Source organism: Chaetodon auriga, chromosome 9 (assembly GCF_051107435.1).
Source record: "Chaetodon auriga isolate fChaAug3 chromosome 9, fChaAug3.hap1, whole genome shotgun sequence".
Lineage (NCBI taxonomy): Eukaryota > Metazoa > Chordata > Actinopteri > Chaetodontiformes > Chaetodontidae > Chaetodon > Chaetodon auriga.
The window spans coordinates 27,595,900-27,612,151 of record NC_135082.1 but is presented as its reverse complement, the minus strand read 5'-3'; the positions used below and the strand labels follow the sequence as shown (position 1 = coordinate 27,612,151).

Genomic DNA, 16,252 nt, shown 5'->3' with positions numbered 1-16,252 from the left:
GCTGATGCAGACACTCAACGTAGTCCAGAATCTGACTGGATGTGTATTCAGAGAAACACCCACATCCACAGAGAGCAGCAGTAACAGGAGGTCAGCAGTGACCCAACAGCTTATTTTGGCCGCGGGCCCCATTGTCAGCAAATCAGGCCACGACTGACTCATCAGGCCAACGTGTGTGTGCTGCTTCATACGAGGAAAGACGTGGTTGGACGACACTGAGCGGCCACACTGAAAGGATTCACAGCGCTTGTTCACGTGAAAAGTGACAGAAAAACTGATGCTACATTTGACACACTTGTTTGTATTTCAGAGCATTTGAGGTCTTGAATTTATAATAAAGTTGAGGCTCAGATTTAACAGTTTGGATGAGAAATAAGACGACGTCTATGTCACACATCTGCTTCATGATAATTTAAGACATTACACACAAGTTTAACCGTAAAGACAATATGAAGGCTTCATTTCAGTTTGAGCTGAGACCTGACTGCGATCAAGGCTGAATATTCTCCTCACAAACTAACTTTTCACCTGACGCCTGGTGTTCATAACTCTGTGAGACGTGAACTCTTTCTTCCTCTCCACCATCCCTCCACCTCTCTTTCTCTTTCTCCTCTGTCTCCGTTTTCTTTGGCAGTTATTCATCTCAGACGCGCTGCCTTTCGTGCTGGAGGAGTTTCTCGGCTGCGGGTCGCCAAGGTTAATCTAAAGAATTTTTTCTTCTCCTCACGTCCTTGATTTGGAGAAGAACACACACACACACGCACACACAGCAACATGGACCAGCATGCTGAGCAGGAAGTCTTGATGCTCTCCTCCTCCTCATCCTCGGTCCACTACAACGCTGATGCACCGACTTTACTGTGTACTACTGAACTCTGTGTGTGAGTGTGTGTGTGAGTGTGTGTGTGTGTGTGTGTGTGTGTGTGTGTGTGTGTGCTCATGCGTGCATGCGTGTGCGTAGGAGTAAAGGCTTGTGTTTCCTGAGCCTCTTAAGTCTCCTACAGAGAGAAGTCAGCGGGCCTTGTGCACATTCATTCTGTGACATGCAATGAATCAACAGCCTGAACTCTGCCAGCAGCTTCTGTAGCTCACAACAGCAACACACTACATCCATCAAAAGGCTTATTTTAAAAAGTTATTTTAACACCACGTCTTGTTCGTGTGTTGCTTTCACACCGCAGCCCTGAACATGTGTGGACATTTCCCAGAGGAGTGTCCGTGTCGGTTGGACTGGACGCCGGGCCGATGGCGTGCCGCGTCCTGCCTCCTCCTCATCACATGTCCTTAGTTTTACGGCTCTTTCAGCTCATTTTCACACGTCTTCTATCACCTGTAAAATGTGTTTTTACATTTTATTGTTCTGATGTTTGTATCTTATCTTTTGACTTTTTGAGAACAGGAGCTCTTTGTAACATTTTATAGAGGAATAAGTTGAATATCTTCACTTGAGTGTGTGTCCACAGTCATCATGCTGCTTACATAACGATCCTTCAGAAAACTCTTCAGGTCAATGTCACTCTGAACTACACCGAGCATCTTTTGAGGCTCGTAAGCGCTGCCTGTTAACTGAGGGTTGATGGTAATTTGTACTGGTTCCTGCTGGTGCAGCCATCAGTTAACTGGAAACAAGGCCTCCTCAGTCACTGTCCACATACTTTTGGCCATGTTTCTGACCGTGCCTGAACTTTTAAATGGAACACTAAAATATTCATCACGCTGAGAGAGAGATGGAGGAGACGAGGAGTCGGCTTATTAGCGTAGCTGCTATGTTAAGTATGGCGGCCATGGTTTTTTTTTTTTTTAAACTAAACAGACTTTTTTAATATCGGCCATTTTCAGATGTATTCACTATGAGGAGCATTTTCCAAAGGACCTGTTTGCAGCGGTGGAAGAAGACAACTGTGAGACAGACGGATGTTTCATGATCAATTATTCTGCTGATTGTTTTTACATGTGATCGATCAATCTGTTTGTTTCTGAGTCGGTCAGATAACTGAAAAATGTCCGACCGGCAGTCAAAAACCAACAGAGAAAAGCAGAAAATCCTGACAAGTGTGAGGCTGAAAGCAGCAAATGTTTGACGCTGTTGTTGCTGCTCCCTGCTGTGACACACACACACACACACACACACCTAATTACCCCTGCACGAATGTGAACAAATGTGTGCGCAAGTGGGGGGTTTCACTGTGTTTGCAAGTGTGAATGTGCATGTGAATACCTCTGTGTGTGTGTGTGTGTGTGTATGTGTGTGTTTCTTTTGTCACATTTCTTCCAGAGCTGCCAAATACCCCAAACCACGACCTCTGACCTCTGACCCCGCAGCATTTCACACATCACCGTGGAGCTGAAGCAACGCGGTTGACTGGCTGACGTCCAGTCTGCGGATGTTCCCTGAACGCAGCAGTCTGTCTGCACTGAACTGAACCGACCAGTCAGACCTGCCGTAAATATGAACTGCACGATGCATTCGTGTGCTTCATTTTCAGTGGGTTTAGCACCACATGTTTAGTAGCATATATGTAATATACCATACATGTGGCAGTAAACGCGCTTGTACTTCCTGGTCTGTTCACATGAAACCTCGCACGGCTGCTTTCACCTGAAGGCAGCGTTTGTTTAACAGTGACCTCATGTTTTGCCTGCAGGTTAATATAAACCAGGAAATTCACCAGGTGAGAAGAAAGGAGGCTTTCATGACGAAGCCGCAGCGAACTGGGTCACCAAACATTGTTATATTTGTCTGACTTTTACATAAAGTTGCATATTAAGCTGTTCATTGTTGGAAATGTTTCAGAACGAGAGCTGCTCACTTTAGGTTGAAGGATATAAACACGCTCTTCTACAAAACCACTTAACAATCATACATTAAAATCCAGCAATACTGAAATTCACTACCTGACTTGAATGCATCATAATTAGTGAATTATGAAGCCTGTAAGACAAACTGTGACTTATGGACTCAGAGGGTCCTTCAAAAGTCACGTTAACGTGCTTGTTGATATGTAGTGTGTGCGGTGTGTGTGTGTGTGTGCTGTGTGTGTGCTGTGTGTGTGTGCTGTGTGTTAGTGTGTGTGCTGTCTCCTCGGGGACGGTCTCGGGTGAGCCGGAGATCGTCCAGCTCGTCCTTTTTCCCACAGTCTGAAACTTTCTCACCGACCAGCCACTCTGTGTGTGTGCGTGTGTGTGCGTATGGTGGCGTGTGTTTGTGTGCAAAGAGGCCGAGCCAACAAGCTGCTGGAACCAGTCTGTGTGTGTTACGATACAAAGACACTGGAGGGCCATATAAGGACGGAGACATTTCCATGTGTAAGGAGCCAGGCAGTCACTGTTTGACGGTTTGACTCCTGGAGCGGGCGAGAGACAAAGGGCCACAATAGAGGACAGAGAAGGAGAGAGAGAGCACTCGTCTGTACATCACAAAGCAGCTCAATGGCCCTGTTACCCCCCGCTGTGTGTGTGTGTGTGTGTGTGTGTTCTATTGATATTCAGAGTGTGTCTCCATGTTAATGTCCCACCTGCATCACAGTTTAACTACTGTACATTACATTAGAAAGACGCTGCGGCGCTGCAGCTGCCCCCACATTACACTGCATTAACCTCAGCGGCCGTAAACGCCTCACGGAGGTTCACGCTCCTCTACGTCTCCTTTTCGAGCCTCCAGCACGAACACCTCCTCACTCTTTAATCTGGTTTGTGGCAAAGGTTCAAAACTTTTCTAAATATTTGTTTTCCATCACTCGGTTTCACTCTGCAGTTTTTATCACATGCAGTGATGTTTTCTGCAGAACAAAGTCAACAAAAGCAAAGCACTGAGTATTAAAGTACTGCGATATCACACTTTAAATTACTGTCACCACCTGCCAGCCCCCCCCCCCACACACACACAATGCAGGCTGCCAACAGCTGTCGATCATTTCTGTCAATCACACAAGCGATTACAAACTGATCAGGATCAATAATGATAATGATAATTAGAATACACTTCACACTCCATCTCCACTGCAAATTATGACAAAATACTGCAACACTCCACATTTTACCACAAAACCAAATCATTTACCTCGAGTCTCCATTAAAATTCATTCTGAAATTGGGATCCTGACACACAAACTGTGATAATTAAATATAAAAACTATTTACAGACAAAACCAGAAGAGTCTGTTTTTGCTCATCCTATTGATTAAAAACCTGAATATTATCACACTGATACTAACATAAAACACGCCTAATAATTATTTTCTCCACAAGCCTCTAATACAGCCAGAGAAGCAAAGCCTCGGTTACCAAACGTCCATCACGTTCATCATGAACTCACCAAACTCCGGGCCAGTGAACCGACCTGAGCTGCTTATGTTCAGCAGATCCAGCTGCTGTACTTCCTGGAACTCGCTGCTGAGCTGATCATCAGTGCTGACCGCAAGCTGCACGAGTGGGTGTTAAGAGGTCCAACCAACAGGCGGCAGCTCCATGACAAACTGCCCATTGGTTACTCCACACATGGCCCGCCCCCAAGTTAAGGTCATTCGCTGCAACACAAAAACATCACTTTCCTACGTTCTCAAAGCAAATACCTGTTTGCAGTATTCTGTAGTTTAACTATTCCTTTACTCATTAGTTATACTGCAAGTGTACTTCAGGACCAGTCGACTGTTTATCGGTCAGAGGGTTAGGGTCATCAGAACTTTGCTAATTTTGCTAATTTCAGCCGTTTTTCTGGAGACTCTCGTCTATAGAAACATAAAGTGTAGAAAAACTTTGGTCAACTTCAAATGTTCGTTCCTGCAGAAAAATCACTGCGAACAGCTTCAGATAATCACACCAGTCTGCCGCGGTTTACTCCAACTAATTAATGAAGCGTTCTTCTCTTTAGCGTGGACGTGTTTGTGTGAGGGAAACCAAATAAAGTCGTCTGTGTTACATAAAAGGTTGAGTAATCATTTTAATTGCAGTAATGTGTTGTATAATTACACAGAAACATTATCAGACCAATTACACAGCATTAAAATATGATGACTATTCTCTCAAAGCTGGCAATGAAAGCTGGTGGCCGGTCGCCAAACTGCAAACCAGTTCTCAAACTTTCTATCTGGCCTCACAGGTGTGTGTGTGTGTGTGTGTGTGTGTACAGGTGAGTGTTCCTCATATACACCACAGTAACCTGAATGTCGGGTATTTCATGTTCACACATACCAGACCTGGCTTGAATTATATAAAACACACACACACACACACACGCATGCACGCACCCACACACACACACACACACAACCCTCTACACACACACACACACACACACACACAACCCTCTACACACACACACACACACACACACACACGCACAGAGAAAATCAAAAGATGCTTTGATGTTTTCAGATCTCAGAAGGACGGGATGTTCACGGTCGAGGTGAGCTCTCTGGACAGTCCAGTGCGTGTGTGTGTGTGTGTGTGTGTGTGTGTGTGTGTGTGGTCCCCCGCCCTGCAGCACAAAGGGGATTACTCTAATGACTCCATTCACTACCATTGTTTGATTCAGATTAGCACACACACACACACACGAACACACACACACATCCTCCCTATTCAGACGCAGCAGCCAACTGTTGCCTTTCTGCCTCCTGACTCAACCTGTGTGTGCGTGTGAGTGTGCACGTGTGTGTGTGTGTGTGTGTGTGTGTGTGTGCATGCGCACGTGTGTGCTGGTGAGGTTATGCGTAAGACGTGTTGTTCAGCCGCGTCCAAACCACGGGGGTGAGACAGATAATCGTCCAAACATGGACGCAGATGGAAATGTTTGGAGAGCGGCAAAGGATTCGGTTCAGGATGTGAAGATTCTGTATCAGTACCAGAGCGATACTTCCAAAAACACCTTATTTCAAGAGATACAGGCTTGCTTTTCATTCTATTTGACAAAAGGTGCTTTGTTTCCTGATGTCAAATGTTGTCTGAACACATGCAGACGTACAAGAACTTCACTTAAATTAAAAAAGTGTAAAATCCGCTAAAATTGGACTGAAGTCAGGAACTACCTGATCCAAGAAGAAGTACACAAGATTACACACTTGTGGTATTTGGTAGTTTTTTGTACTCATACTGAGGTTTGAGTCTTAACACATATTATAACAAAGGAAAAGGACATAAGCTCTGAAACATGAACTCAATCACACCAGTCCTGATAACCGCTGGTCACGCCTGCGGCAGGTGTTGTGTCATGCGTCTACACCTTGTGTAAACAGCCCGTGTGCAGCTATCAGGGCTGACTATGAAAAGAACGTGACGGAGGCGGCCTCACATGACGGCCATTTTACTGTCAGACAGGAAACTTTGGAGTACTGTGAGCTGACTCACTGGTTTTAATGGTTTCATGACTGGTTTCGGTGCATTGTCTCCTTCCTGTTGTGCTGAGCGTCTTGCTCAGAGGCACTGTGGCAGGACTGACCGGATCAGGGATCAAACGTGTGACCTTCTGCCGACAGGATGTGCTGTCTAACCTCTGATCCACACACACACACACACACACACACACACACACACACACACACACACACACACACACACACACACACCCTGATCCGCTGGCAGCAGCAGCAGCAGAAGGGGATTATGGGAGTGGATGGCAGACGAACAGCAGGCTGGTATGAAGTAAAGATCAGGAATCATCAGGATGCTTTTAAATCCACAGCGACATATTTATTCCACATGTCAGACTACGGCAGGAGCCAGAGGACAAAAAGAAAACAAAGTGCAGCTGAACCAACACCTGACCATGACAGCTGACACGGCTGAGCGAGGCGATGCCAGACGCCATCAAACTGCGACGTTCAGAGCTCAGATACAGAAGGGACAATAAATCAGCCGATATCCGGTTTTAACAGTGAGATTCTTCAGTGCTATTGATGAGGATCAATACCGAGCATGACATTTTACAGCTGACGGATAAACGTAGAACAGCTGTGAACGACACCGGAGATGAAATCTGCATCAATAACTACAAACAACAACATATCCAGGCTGAGATGAGGAGGAACTCAGCGAAGGACAGCAGCTTCACTGATCTCCACGTATTCACTCGTACTTCCAGTCAATCTCACGTCTTCCTGGACGACTTCACGCTGCGCGTCTTTGCTGTCGGTCTCGTCTGGTCTCGGCTACGTGAGCGTAAATGGAGTCTGAGCTGGTGCCAGTTGTTCTTTTCGTCAGCCGACTGGACTCAAAACAGATCTCTCTGTAAAGCAGCTTCTTGCGCACACGAACCGATAACGCGAAGATAAAATCAGCTGTTGCAGTTCCTTTAACAGCAGATATTTAGCAGCTCGTTATTAAAAGGTCAATCACAGAGTATGATCACAGCACGAAAATCCTTTAAAGTACTGGCACTACCAAGAACGCAGTAACTAAAGGATGTAAACTACCTTTACGACCTCAAAGTGCAGCTACGACTAAATACTGAATGTAGTCACTTCCAGGATTCATAGAATAAACATTAATGCACCCGCGTAGAGCTTCAAATTCAAGCTTTATACTGTTCATAGCTGAGATAATAAACCAATTAATCCACCAAAAAACCAAGCAAACAATTTACATAATCGATGAATCGTTTTAGTCATTTATCAAGAAAACATGTCGAACACGCTCTGGTTCCAGCGCCTCACTGAGGAGGATACGCTGCTTCTCTCTGATCTCGTATCAGCGTACACTGATTATCTTTGGGTTTTGGACTATTGCTCAAACATAACAAGATGTGTGAAGACATTTCAAAACGCTTGAAAGACTGACTGATGATGAAAACAGCCGTCAGCTGCAGGCCTGCAACAGCCACAGCGAAAAATAGAGGCTGCGTGTTACAGCTGCCCGTGCATCACCTACTGCAGATATGCAGAGGTGTGTTCTGCATGACGGTGTGAAATGACACCTGGAGCTCAGAGCGCGAGCAGGCGGACGGTTTCAGACCATCCAACTGCCTGCAACCCTCATTTCTACTGACTGGCAAAAAAAATCAATAGAGCAATATAATGTCGGCTCAATAACGCTGCTTTTAGTCCCGTTTACAGCAGGAAACCACAACATCTGTCCGTCTGTCTGACAGCACAGCATCTCCACCACCAACAGACAGATGTCCATGAGGCCGAGGATGACTCCCTCAGGAGGGTTTCTAATGGTTTTGGTGAACTCCACGACCCTTTTCTTGTTTTTAATCAAAGCTACCAAAATGATGACAGTCGCCTCAGGTGAACGACACCTGATTTAATTGCTGTCACAAAAGCTTTGGCTGATTTCAGCGTTCAGATGCAATTTGAGCAGTGAGTGCGGGTCTTTCACGCCGAGTCCACGACAAATTTTACACATTTTTACACAAAAAACATCGGTTAGGTTGAAGATGTACTGTTTACAGTTCGAGACGTTAGTTCATCTTAATTGTCTGGAGCCAAAGACGCTGGGCGACACTGGACTACAGGAACATCCTGACTTGGTTTTACCTGATAGGACACTGTGCACGCAGGTGTTTAGGTCACCTGTACGCAATTAATTAGTATGTAGGTGTTGTGTTTTTGATGTAAATGGAATCTGGATCAACAAATACCATAAACAGAGGAATATCTAAAAATTCCACTGAAAACCTGAAGATTTCTTTAAGGTGAAAAGTCTATCACTGTCCCTCTGCTAATGACTATTTCTTCAAAATCTCTTCGAGCTTTGTGAACTTGTCACCACAGAAGAAGAAACAACGGATCACAAAATATTTCACAAAAAATCCGAACAACGTCGATGAACTGCTTTTCAAACGCTGCGACTGTTGCTTCTGTGTATTCATGGAAGTTTTCGGCTTCCTCGTTCTCGTGCTGGTTGTCACACCTCGACCAAAGAAAGAGAAACCTGCCATGAAAGCTCTTTAATCGGAGGCATGGACGCCTCTTTTTCTGCAGAGCGGGGATGTGAATGTGTGTGTGTGTGTGTGTGTGTGTGTGTGCTTCCATTTCACACACCAAACCCATTTCCACTCTCCCAGCTCCCATTTTAATGATGGGCATTAGCAACACGCTCGCTCAGATCTCCAATTTTTACGTAGAAATGTGCAGAATGGACTCGGTTCGACCTCCCTCCTCTTCCGTGTCTTTTTTTTTTTTTTCATTTCATCCTCCACCCCCCCCCCCCCCCCCCCCAAACCCCCCACCCACGCCTCCCGCAGAGCCGTGGTTAACCGTGACGTTTGTTGTTTTATCTGGTCAAAATTGGACGAATGTTCCTCCAAATTAGAGGCGGCACAGCAGAATCCTGAAGCTTGGTATCAAACCTCAGACCTCGCCCTTCGACACCACGGCGGCAGAAGATCGGATGACAGGCAGGGACCGCCGTCCAAACCGGCCGCAAACCTCAGTAAGAGTATCTCCACCTCATCCACTTCTACTGCAAAACAAACCTGAATATACGTTTACATTGGCAGAAACCAGAGCGGATGTCCGATATGATGCCCAGGGGAAACCCTCCCGTTTGACCAAAAACCGCACCGTGAGCCTCAGAGGTTTCAACCAGCTCTTTATGTGTTTGGAGAACATTTTTTTCTGTCGGAAATGTTGAGAGAGGATGTTAAACTGCAATTTAAAGCCACAAGCAACAGAGCTCCATCTTTTTCTAACCAGTTTTAGAGACGAGGAAACCAAAACGCCTGCTGTAAATTTGCATTTTTAGCAAAGTTACCACCAACGCAGAAGGTGGATGTTCCGATCCCTCCAGGAAATACACCGGCCCCACTCAGCTATGCTGCGCAGCATCTCTGTTAAAGCCGAATGTGACTGCGACGAGGTTTCAGACTCAGTCTCATAAAACACCAGAGCCGTTTCAGTGTCTTCGTGTCCTAAGTGTTTCACAAGAAATGATAAAAAGCGAGACAAGAGCGGAAACACGGAGCGGGGTCAAAGGTCAAGTGACAGAGCAGAAACACGGCCGCTTCCCATGAGCGCTGTGGAAACATGAGCACAACGTTCGCACGGCGCTCCTGAAGGGGACGTTTAAAAACGACCACAGCGGCAGCGGCGGCGGTGGCGTTTCCTACTACAGCCCACACTCTGTCAGGGAAAGGCAGATGCAGTTTGCATGTAAATACTCAACTCCCCCACCCGCCCTCTCCGTCTCTCTCTCCCTCTCTCTCTCCCATGTAGAGCAGGTCGAACGCCCATCCTCTTTCTCCCCCTCCAGCACAGCACAGGGAAGGAGGAGGACTGGAAAGCCGGAGACTGGAGGGACCGGATGGACTGGATTCCCAGGTGGTGACGTGCTCGGTGGTGGTGGTGGTGGTGGTGTCATCACCACCTGCCCCCCTCGTCCACCTTTACAGTTTACACTGAAAATCCACCGCCTTTATTTGGACTAAAGCTCACGTTAACAGAACGTTCAGCAGAAGTGCTGCTCACTGCGGGGGGGTGGGGGGGTGGACGTGATGGGAAACAGTGTTAAATTTGATGCTACAGGTGCCCAGAAGGCCTCAGGTGCTGTGTGACAGTGACAGAGGCATACATACGGAGAGAGATGTATGCTCCCTCGCCTGTGTGACTGGTTTATGAGCTGCCTCAGATGAATGGACTGTTGTATTGTTGCTTTAAGCAGCCCCAGGAGTCCCTGAAGGCAGATTAGCTCTAATATTACAGTGGGAAGACAAACCTCTGATTATTACGACAGGCTTTTTTACTGCCATTTTATATCCATCTCTATAGACTGAGTCCCTGCAGAACTCTTGAAGCCTCAGCTGGAGCCATAATGAAACCCAACTGTGAGGATGCTCCTATATGCACTATAGGGAGCTGTGCAGCCAACTGTACTTCCCTCCTCAAATGCATTGAACTGGACTACAGTAGTGATTTTTCAGTTTCAGAGAGGTTAGGAAACCCGGAGTGACCCACAGGAAGCTGTATTTTATTACTGACAGACATTGAGGTAATGTTGAGGACGGAGGGGATCGATACGGATCAATATCACTGTAGTGTAATATAGGTAAAATACCCATCAGAGGAGATTAGACTGCGAAGACGAACGTTCATTTGATTTAAATGGCTTTATTTTGCCAACAAGTGTTTCAAAAACAGCTGCTCCTGTGTGCCTGCAGAGATTTATGCTCCATCGAGTATGTTTTTTAATTAAGGTGCAAGTGCTCATCCAGGCGAAATTGAAAATAAAGTGAATATACTCTTCATATTATCGTGCGTAAAGCGTCTCCGGCGGATTAGCACACTGACAGGAGGATTCAGATGAAAATATATAAAATATGTCACCGGAATGTTGTTATGTAAAGATCTTATAATACAATTGTGTGTGGACCGGATCTGTGGAGTGAAGTTCCTACCTGGACCGGGTGAGAGCCGCGCGGTTCCCCAGCTCTGAGCGCTCCAGCCCGGCTACAGGCTCCGCTCCTCCTCGGTACCCAGGCGGAGCCGCTCCAAACCTTCGGGAAAAAAACCCGAAATTAACAATCCACGCCGAAAAAGAGACCTGGAAACAAATCAAACAATCCAGTCGGACAGACAGGGGTAATTATTCCTCCAAATCCTCTCACAATTTCTGTCCAGTTTTACTGTCGTGACCAGTGCTGCGCGTCAACCCCGAGGTCCTTCCTCTCTCCGGGGGAACGGCTGGAGCTGGAGACCAGCCGGGGGAAGACCCGTCCGGACCAGGGTCACTCACTCCGCGAAGGGGCGAACGTTACCACCGGGCGGCTTGTACCGACAGCAGCAACAGCATCCTCCGCTGATGGCACGCTTTGGGAGACAGTGGGGTGGAGGTGGTGATGGTGGTGTAAGCGGACGGAGGACCGGGACGGGGGAGGAATAAAAAAAAAATAAAAAAAAGGAAAAAACGGTTAAAAATCACCCAAGCAAGAAACACTAGGTCCGGTAGGTCCGGGAGTTGCCAGCAGCGGTCGTCCGGATAGTTTCCACCACGCCGCGCGGTCACCGCTCTGCCGCCTCAAACTCTGTCCGCCTCCCGGTCCAGCACGGAGCAGGTCGCGCGGCCGCACCGTGTGTGATGAGAAAGTGGAGTGATTCCAAACGGCTGCGCTCGCGCTTCCCTCCCTCCCTCCCTCCCTCTCGCTCTATCTCTCTCTCTCTCTCTACTCAGTTCTCCCCCATCCTCCCCCCTCCCTCCCCCATACACTCTCTATACACTACACCGGGGGAGGGGGGCGGAGCGAGCATCCACCCCAACAACTAAACTCTTCTTGGATTTCCCAACATTTTCTGTCATTTTTTTTTTTTTTTTTACATGGCGACTTCTATTAGCTGCCATTTGCAAACAACCGGAGCCGGTGTGCTTCTCTGTTTCTCGCCGTTTAAACTGCGACTGTATGCGGCAGAGTCAGCTCGGAGTCGCAGGTCCGAGTCTCCATCACCCGAAATTAAATGTAAGAGGGTGTAGCTGCGGTTAAAGACGCCCAAACAGGCTGCTGACTGGACACCCATCAGCCGCCGTACTCTCCGATTCATACGGTCAAACCCCAACTGTAGGATTCCCCTCCCTCCATTTCCACCCACACATAAATATATACAGTAAATAAATGTTTCCATGCTTATGCCGTTTTCTTTTTTTCTGTCATCTCTCTCTCCCTTCTTTAACCATGTTTCGGTGTCTCTCCACCTTTCTCTCTCCCCGCTCGGTCCTGCCACAGAGAGGCGGAAAGCAGCCGTCTCCCGCGCTCTGAGCGCCACCTACAGGCCACAAGCGGCACGTGACGGGCGGGCTGAGCGAGGCCGAGCTCGAGCTCAGAGTGCAGGCTTTTCCCGCCACTGTGGAGCAGGGACAGCAGGAGAAACATGACAAAATGGAGTCTATAGTGTGAAATATACTGATATTTATTCCACACTATGGCTGTTATAACAACAGTGGCTGTTGTATGAGGACACCGCAGCATGTGGTGGAGAGAGGCTGTTCTCAAAGCAGCTTACTGTGCGGAGATATTACACACAAAACATATGGATTATGTTTTTGCATATGGCCGCCTCAGTTTCAGTGCATCAGCTTAGTGAGCTAATCCAAATGCATCATTCAGAAAGAATTAAAAGGCCTTCTTTAAAATGTATTTCACCTTTTGCTTTTCGAGGGCAGGAATTACTGTTACACTACAAAAAAAAATCTCCATCCTACCAACATTTTTCTGTCTGAACGGAGCCCTAAAAACCTGAAGTGAAAATAAAACAAGTATTTCAGTCTGTAATGTTTTCTTCTTTTTGAAGAATTTTCCAGAAGTGATCGTCTTTGTATGGCATGAAGGAAGAATGCTGCACTAGAAAGAAGAAAAATTAAAGTATTTTAGAAGATACTTGGAACAAGTTAAGAATGTAAGAGTTTCAGGGACAAAATGACTTGATAAGGAGATTATTTTGCAGCGTGCGTTGACATTTAGGCCAAGCTGTCACAATAATCTCTGAAGATTTCTGCGAGTACTTCACACAGTAAGTAAACATACTGCTGTACATGACTGATTCCTCTTAAATCATATTTTCTTCTGAGGAATGCTTTGACTTATGAAGAAATAATAAAGTGCAGTATGTGTAATGCAGATCGAGCCCTTGAAGAGCGTTTTATACATGTATATCTAGTACTATAATGTGTACTGCACTCTCATATATGTGGAGTAAAAGGCAGGTCTAAAATATTCCTTCTGTCTGAAAAGTAGTGAAAATGAGGTTGACTGTAAAGTAGTATAAAATGGAACGTGCAAGCGTTCTATGAACGCTTCTAATGTCCTTAAGTGACTTTCTACCACTGTGATACTGTTATATTATGTGATTCACGCCCCTATACAAAGACTCATGGGAAATGTAGTTAAAAGCATAGTTGTAAATTTCTTAAATTGAAATGGATTTAAGTGTTGTTTTTTGTCCTTATAATAATCAGAATTGAAGTAAACCCTGCAGCAGGGGTGGGTATGTGCAACGAGTACCACAGCAGAGTAAAAGTGTAGTTTTTTTCTTGGTAACAAGTACTTTTCATGTTCCTTTTTTAAACTGTACTTCTACTCTTTCCTCTTCATAACTCTGAATGCAGGGATTGAGGCAGCAACTTTTTACAACAAAATACCAAAACCTAAAACAGACAACAGCTACAAGATGAAGGTCCTGCTGTATACTGAAAAATACTGCGATCTCTACTCCTAAAAACTCTTAACGCTGCAAACACTTTGACGGAAGCTGCACAGGTGAGAATGTAGTTAGCAGCTAACGTTAGTGATGTGAATTCTCCATGTGTAATCTTCGTCTTTGATGTTATGATAATGATTATGTTGGAGCGAGTGGTCTGCTGGGCTTCACCAATGACTAATATTTCCATATTAGAAACATCCCATTAACATGTCTGTTAGTGCAAACAGCCGGGCGCTCTCCGCTTCAGGTCAGCCTGTTAGCCCGTTAGCATAACCCTGAGCTGATTGACGCCTGCACGAGCCAACAGCGTGACAGAGCTGTACCTTTCTATCTGGGATGCTCTGAAGTAAAATTAATAACAGCCTGTGAGAGGATTTATTTTCTTTTTTGCTTGACATTTCTGAGCAATATTTACTGTAGCTACTTTGCCGCCATGCTAATCAAGGTTTCAGTAAATAGCAGTTTACTTTTGGTTAATTACAGAGGCATCAAGATCACAGAACAGGGAGGGTTGATGAACATAGCTGCGGCTCACTGCGAGGATTCACACACCCTTTAATTCCCACCACAGTCCTGATGGAAACGCTGCGCGCTCAACATGCCGCCTGACCTTCAGCAGCCGTCTTTGGCTCACCTGGGTGGACTGTCCTCTGCTTCACAAGATCGAACATTAGCACATTTATTTTACTTGTCTGCATTTTGGGCGTCACCCAAACTCTTTTCATTGGAAATGTCTATTTCCTGGTCACAGTTGTCTCGTCTGTGCTCCTGATTGCCTCAGATTAAATGAAATCTGCTGTTGTTTCATGTTTCTATTAGCATTTGGTCGTCGCTTTCATCTTCAGGAAACTAAATACATGTGTGAGCGCTCAATTTCTGTGCGTTCTGGTGATCAAATAGATTTTTTATTTTTTGTTGTATCATGACAGCACATGTTCTCTTTTCATAGGGGATGCTTCGATAACTTCCTCCATTTTGGATCTTCTCCCGTGGTGGTGTCACTGAGCTGTGAAGGTGAAAATGCTCCAATGAAATCTACAATTTATCAAATTACTGAAAAATAATTGTACAATTGTGGGGCTTTCAGGGCCTTTTGGGGCTGGGGGGGTGGAGTTAATAATGTGCCTTTGTTTTGTGCAGAAGCACTTTTAAAAATTAACCAATCAGCCGCTTCGACAGGTGAGTTTCTGCTCTCACAGATGTGAAGCTTCGATCTTATAAGACGTGATGTGAGGCACAATGAAGAGCACAAACTAAAAGAAATAAGAGAATGAGCGCACATCACTTTAAAGGTTGAGCCACTGACAAAACTGTAAAAAACCACATTATATATCTTGAATAAATGACCCGACACGCTCCTGTCCCTGGTTTTCCTGTGCTAACAAACCCCCCCCCGTCTGCCACCGACAGCGCCTTTAAACAAAGCAGCCAACAGCGATGTCAATACCGTTTAGTCTCTGTCTGTTTCCTCCATTTGTTTTTCCTCGTCGTCCTCCTGAAGACACGCCGCGGCAGCTTCGTCTCCAGAGGAGTTTAAACTACTGTGGTCGACTGTGTTTCCCAGCATCCCTCTCAGTAATTAACCCTCCGGCCTGTGCGGACCCTGGCTGATCAGCTGTAATATCCTTATCAATATTCCCCGTCTGTCCTCTGCAGCTCAGCTCGGCGGCGCTCACATTCATAATCCTGGTTATGAAGTTAGTTCATGGAGTTAGAAGTTTCCTTTGGTCTCACAAAGTGATTCCACGAGATATAATGCTCATTACTTTGTTGTTATTGATGACTTGATTGATGCTCAGCGACAGTTTCTAAACGTCCTCCTTTGTGTGTTTATCACATAATTGCTTTTGTGATTATTAGATATGTATTTTAAATGAATTTGCCCATTGATATGAGTCTGTCTGGGTCTATAAGTGTCAGATTACAGTAAGGTAATACAAGTACACGGCTACTGGGCTAATTGTACAGTTGAATCTGTAGTCGTGATGCTCCAATAAGGAGGCTTTTCAGGGCAGAAACAACAAACTGGACCAAACATTCAGCTATTTTGCATAAAACTCCTGTTTGAAAGGCCACGACTAAACCTTTCAGATGTTGGAGTGTGGGGTTTGGGTGGAGGTTTGGGG

General features: G+C 45.8%; 1 protein-coding gene across 5 annotated transcripts in view; it reads right to left on the bottom strand.

The window, feature by feature from the left end:
- LOC143325725 (protocadherin-1-like) overlaps nt 1-12,027 on the bottom strand; it is a 166,995-nt gene extending 154,968 nt beyond the window's left edge. For 4 of the 5 annotated variants that reach the window (XM_076739001.1, XM_076739003.1, XM_076739004.1 and 1 more), the window contains exons 1-2: nt 11,543-12,027; nt 11,333-11,431 (exon numbers count right to left, since the gene is read on the bottom strand). The gene's annotated coding sequence lies outside the window, so the exon portion shown is untranslated. Of the gene's footprint in view, nt 1-11,332; nt 11,520-11,542 lie in introns of those variants that run through there. The other variant, XM_076739005.1, reaches the window with a different exon arrangement.
- Between the last annotated feature and the right edge of the window lie 4,225 nt (nt 12,028-16,252).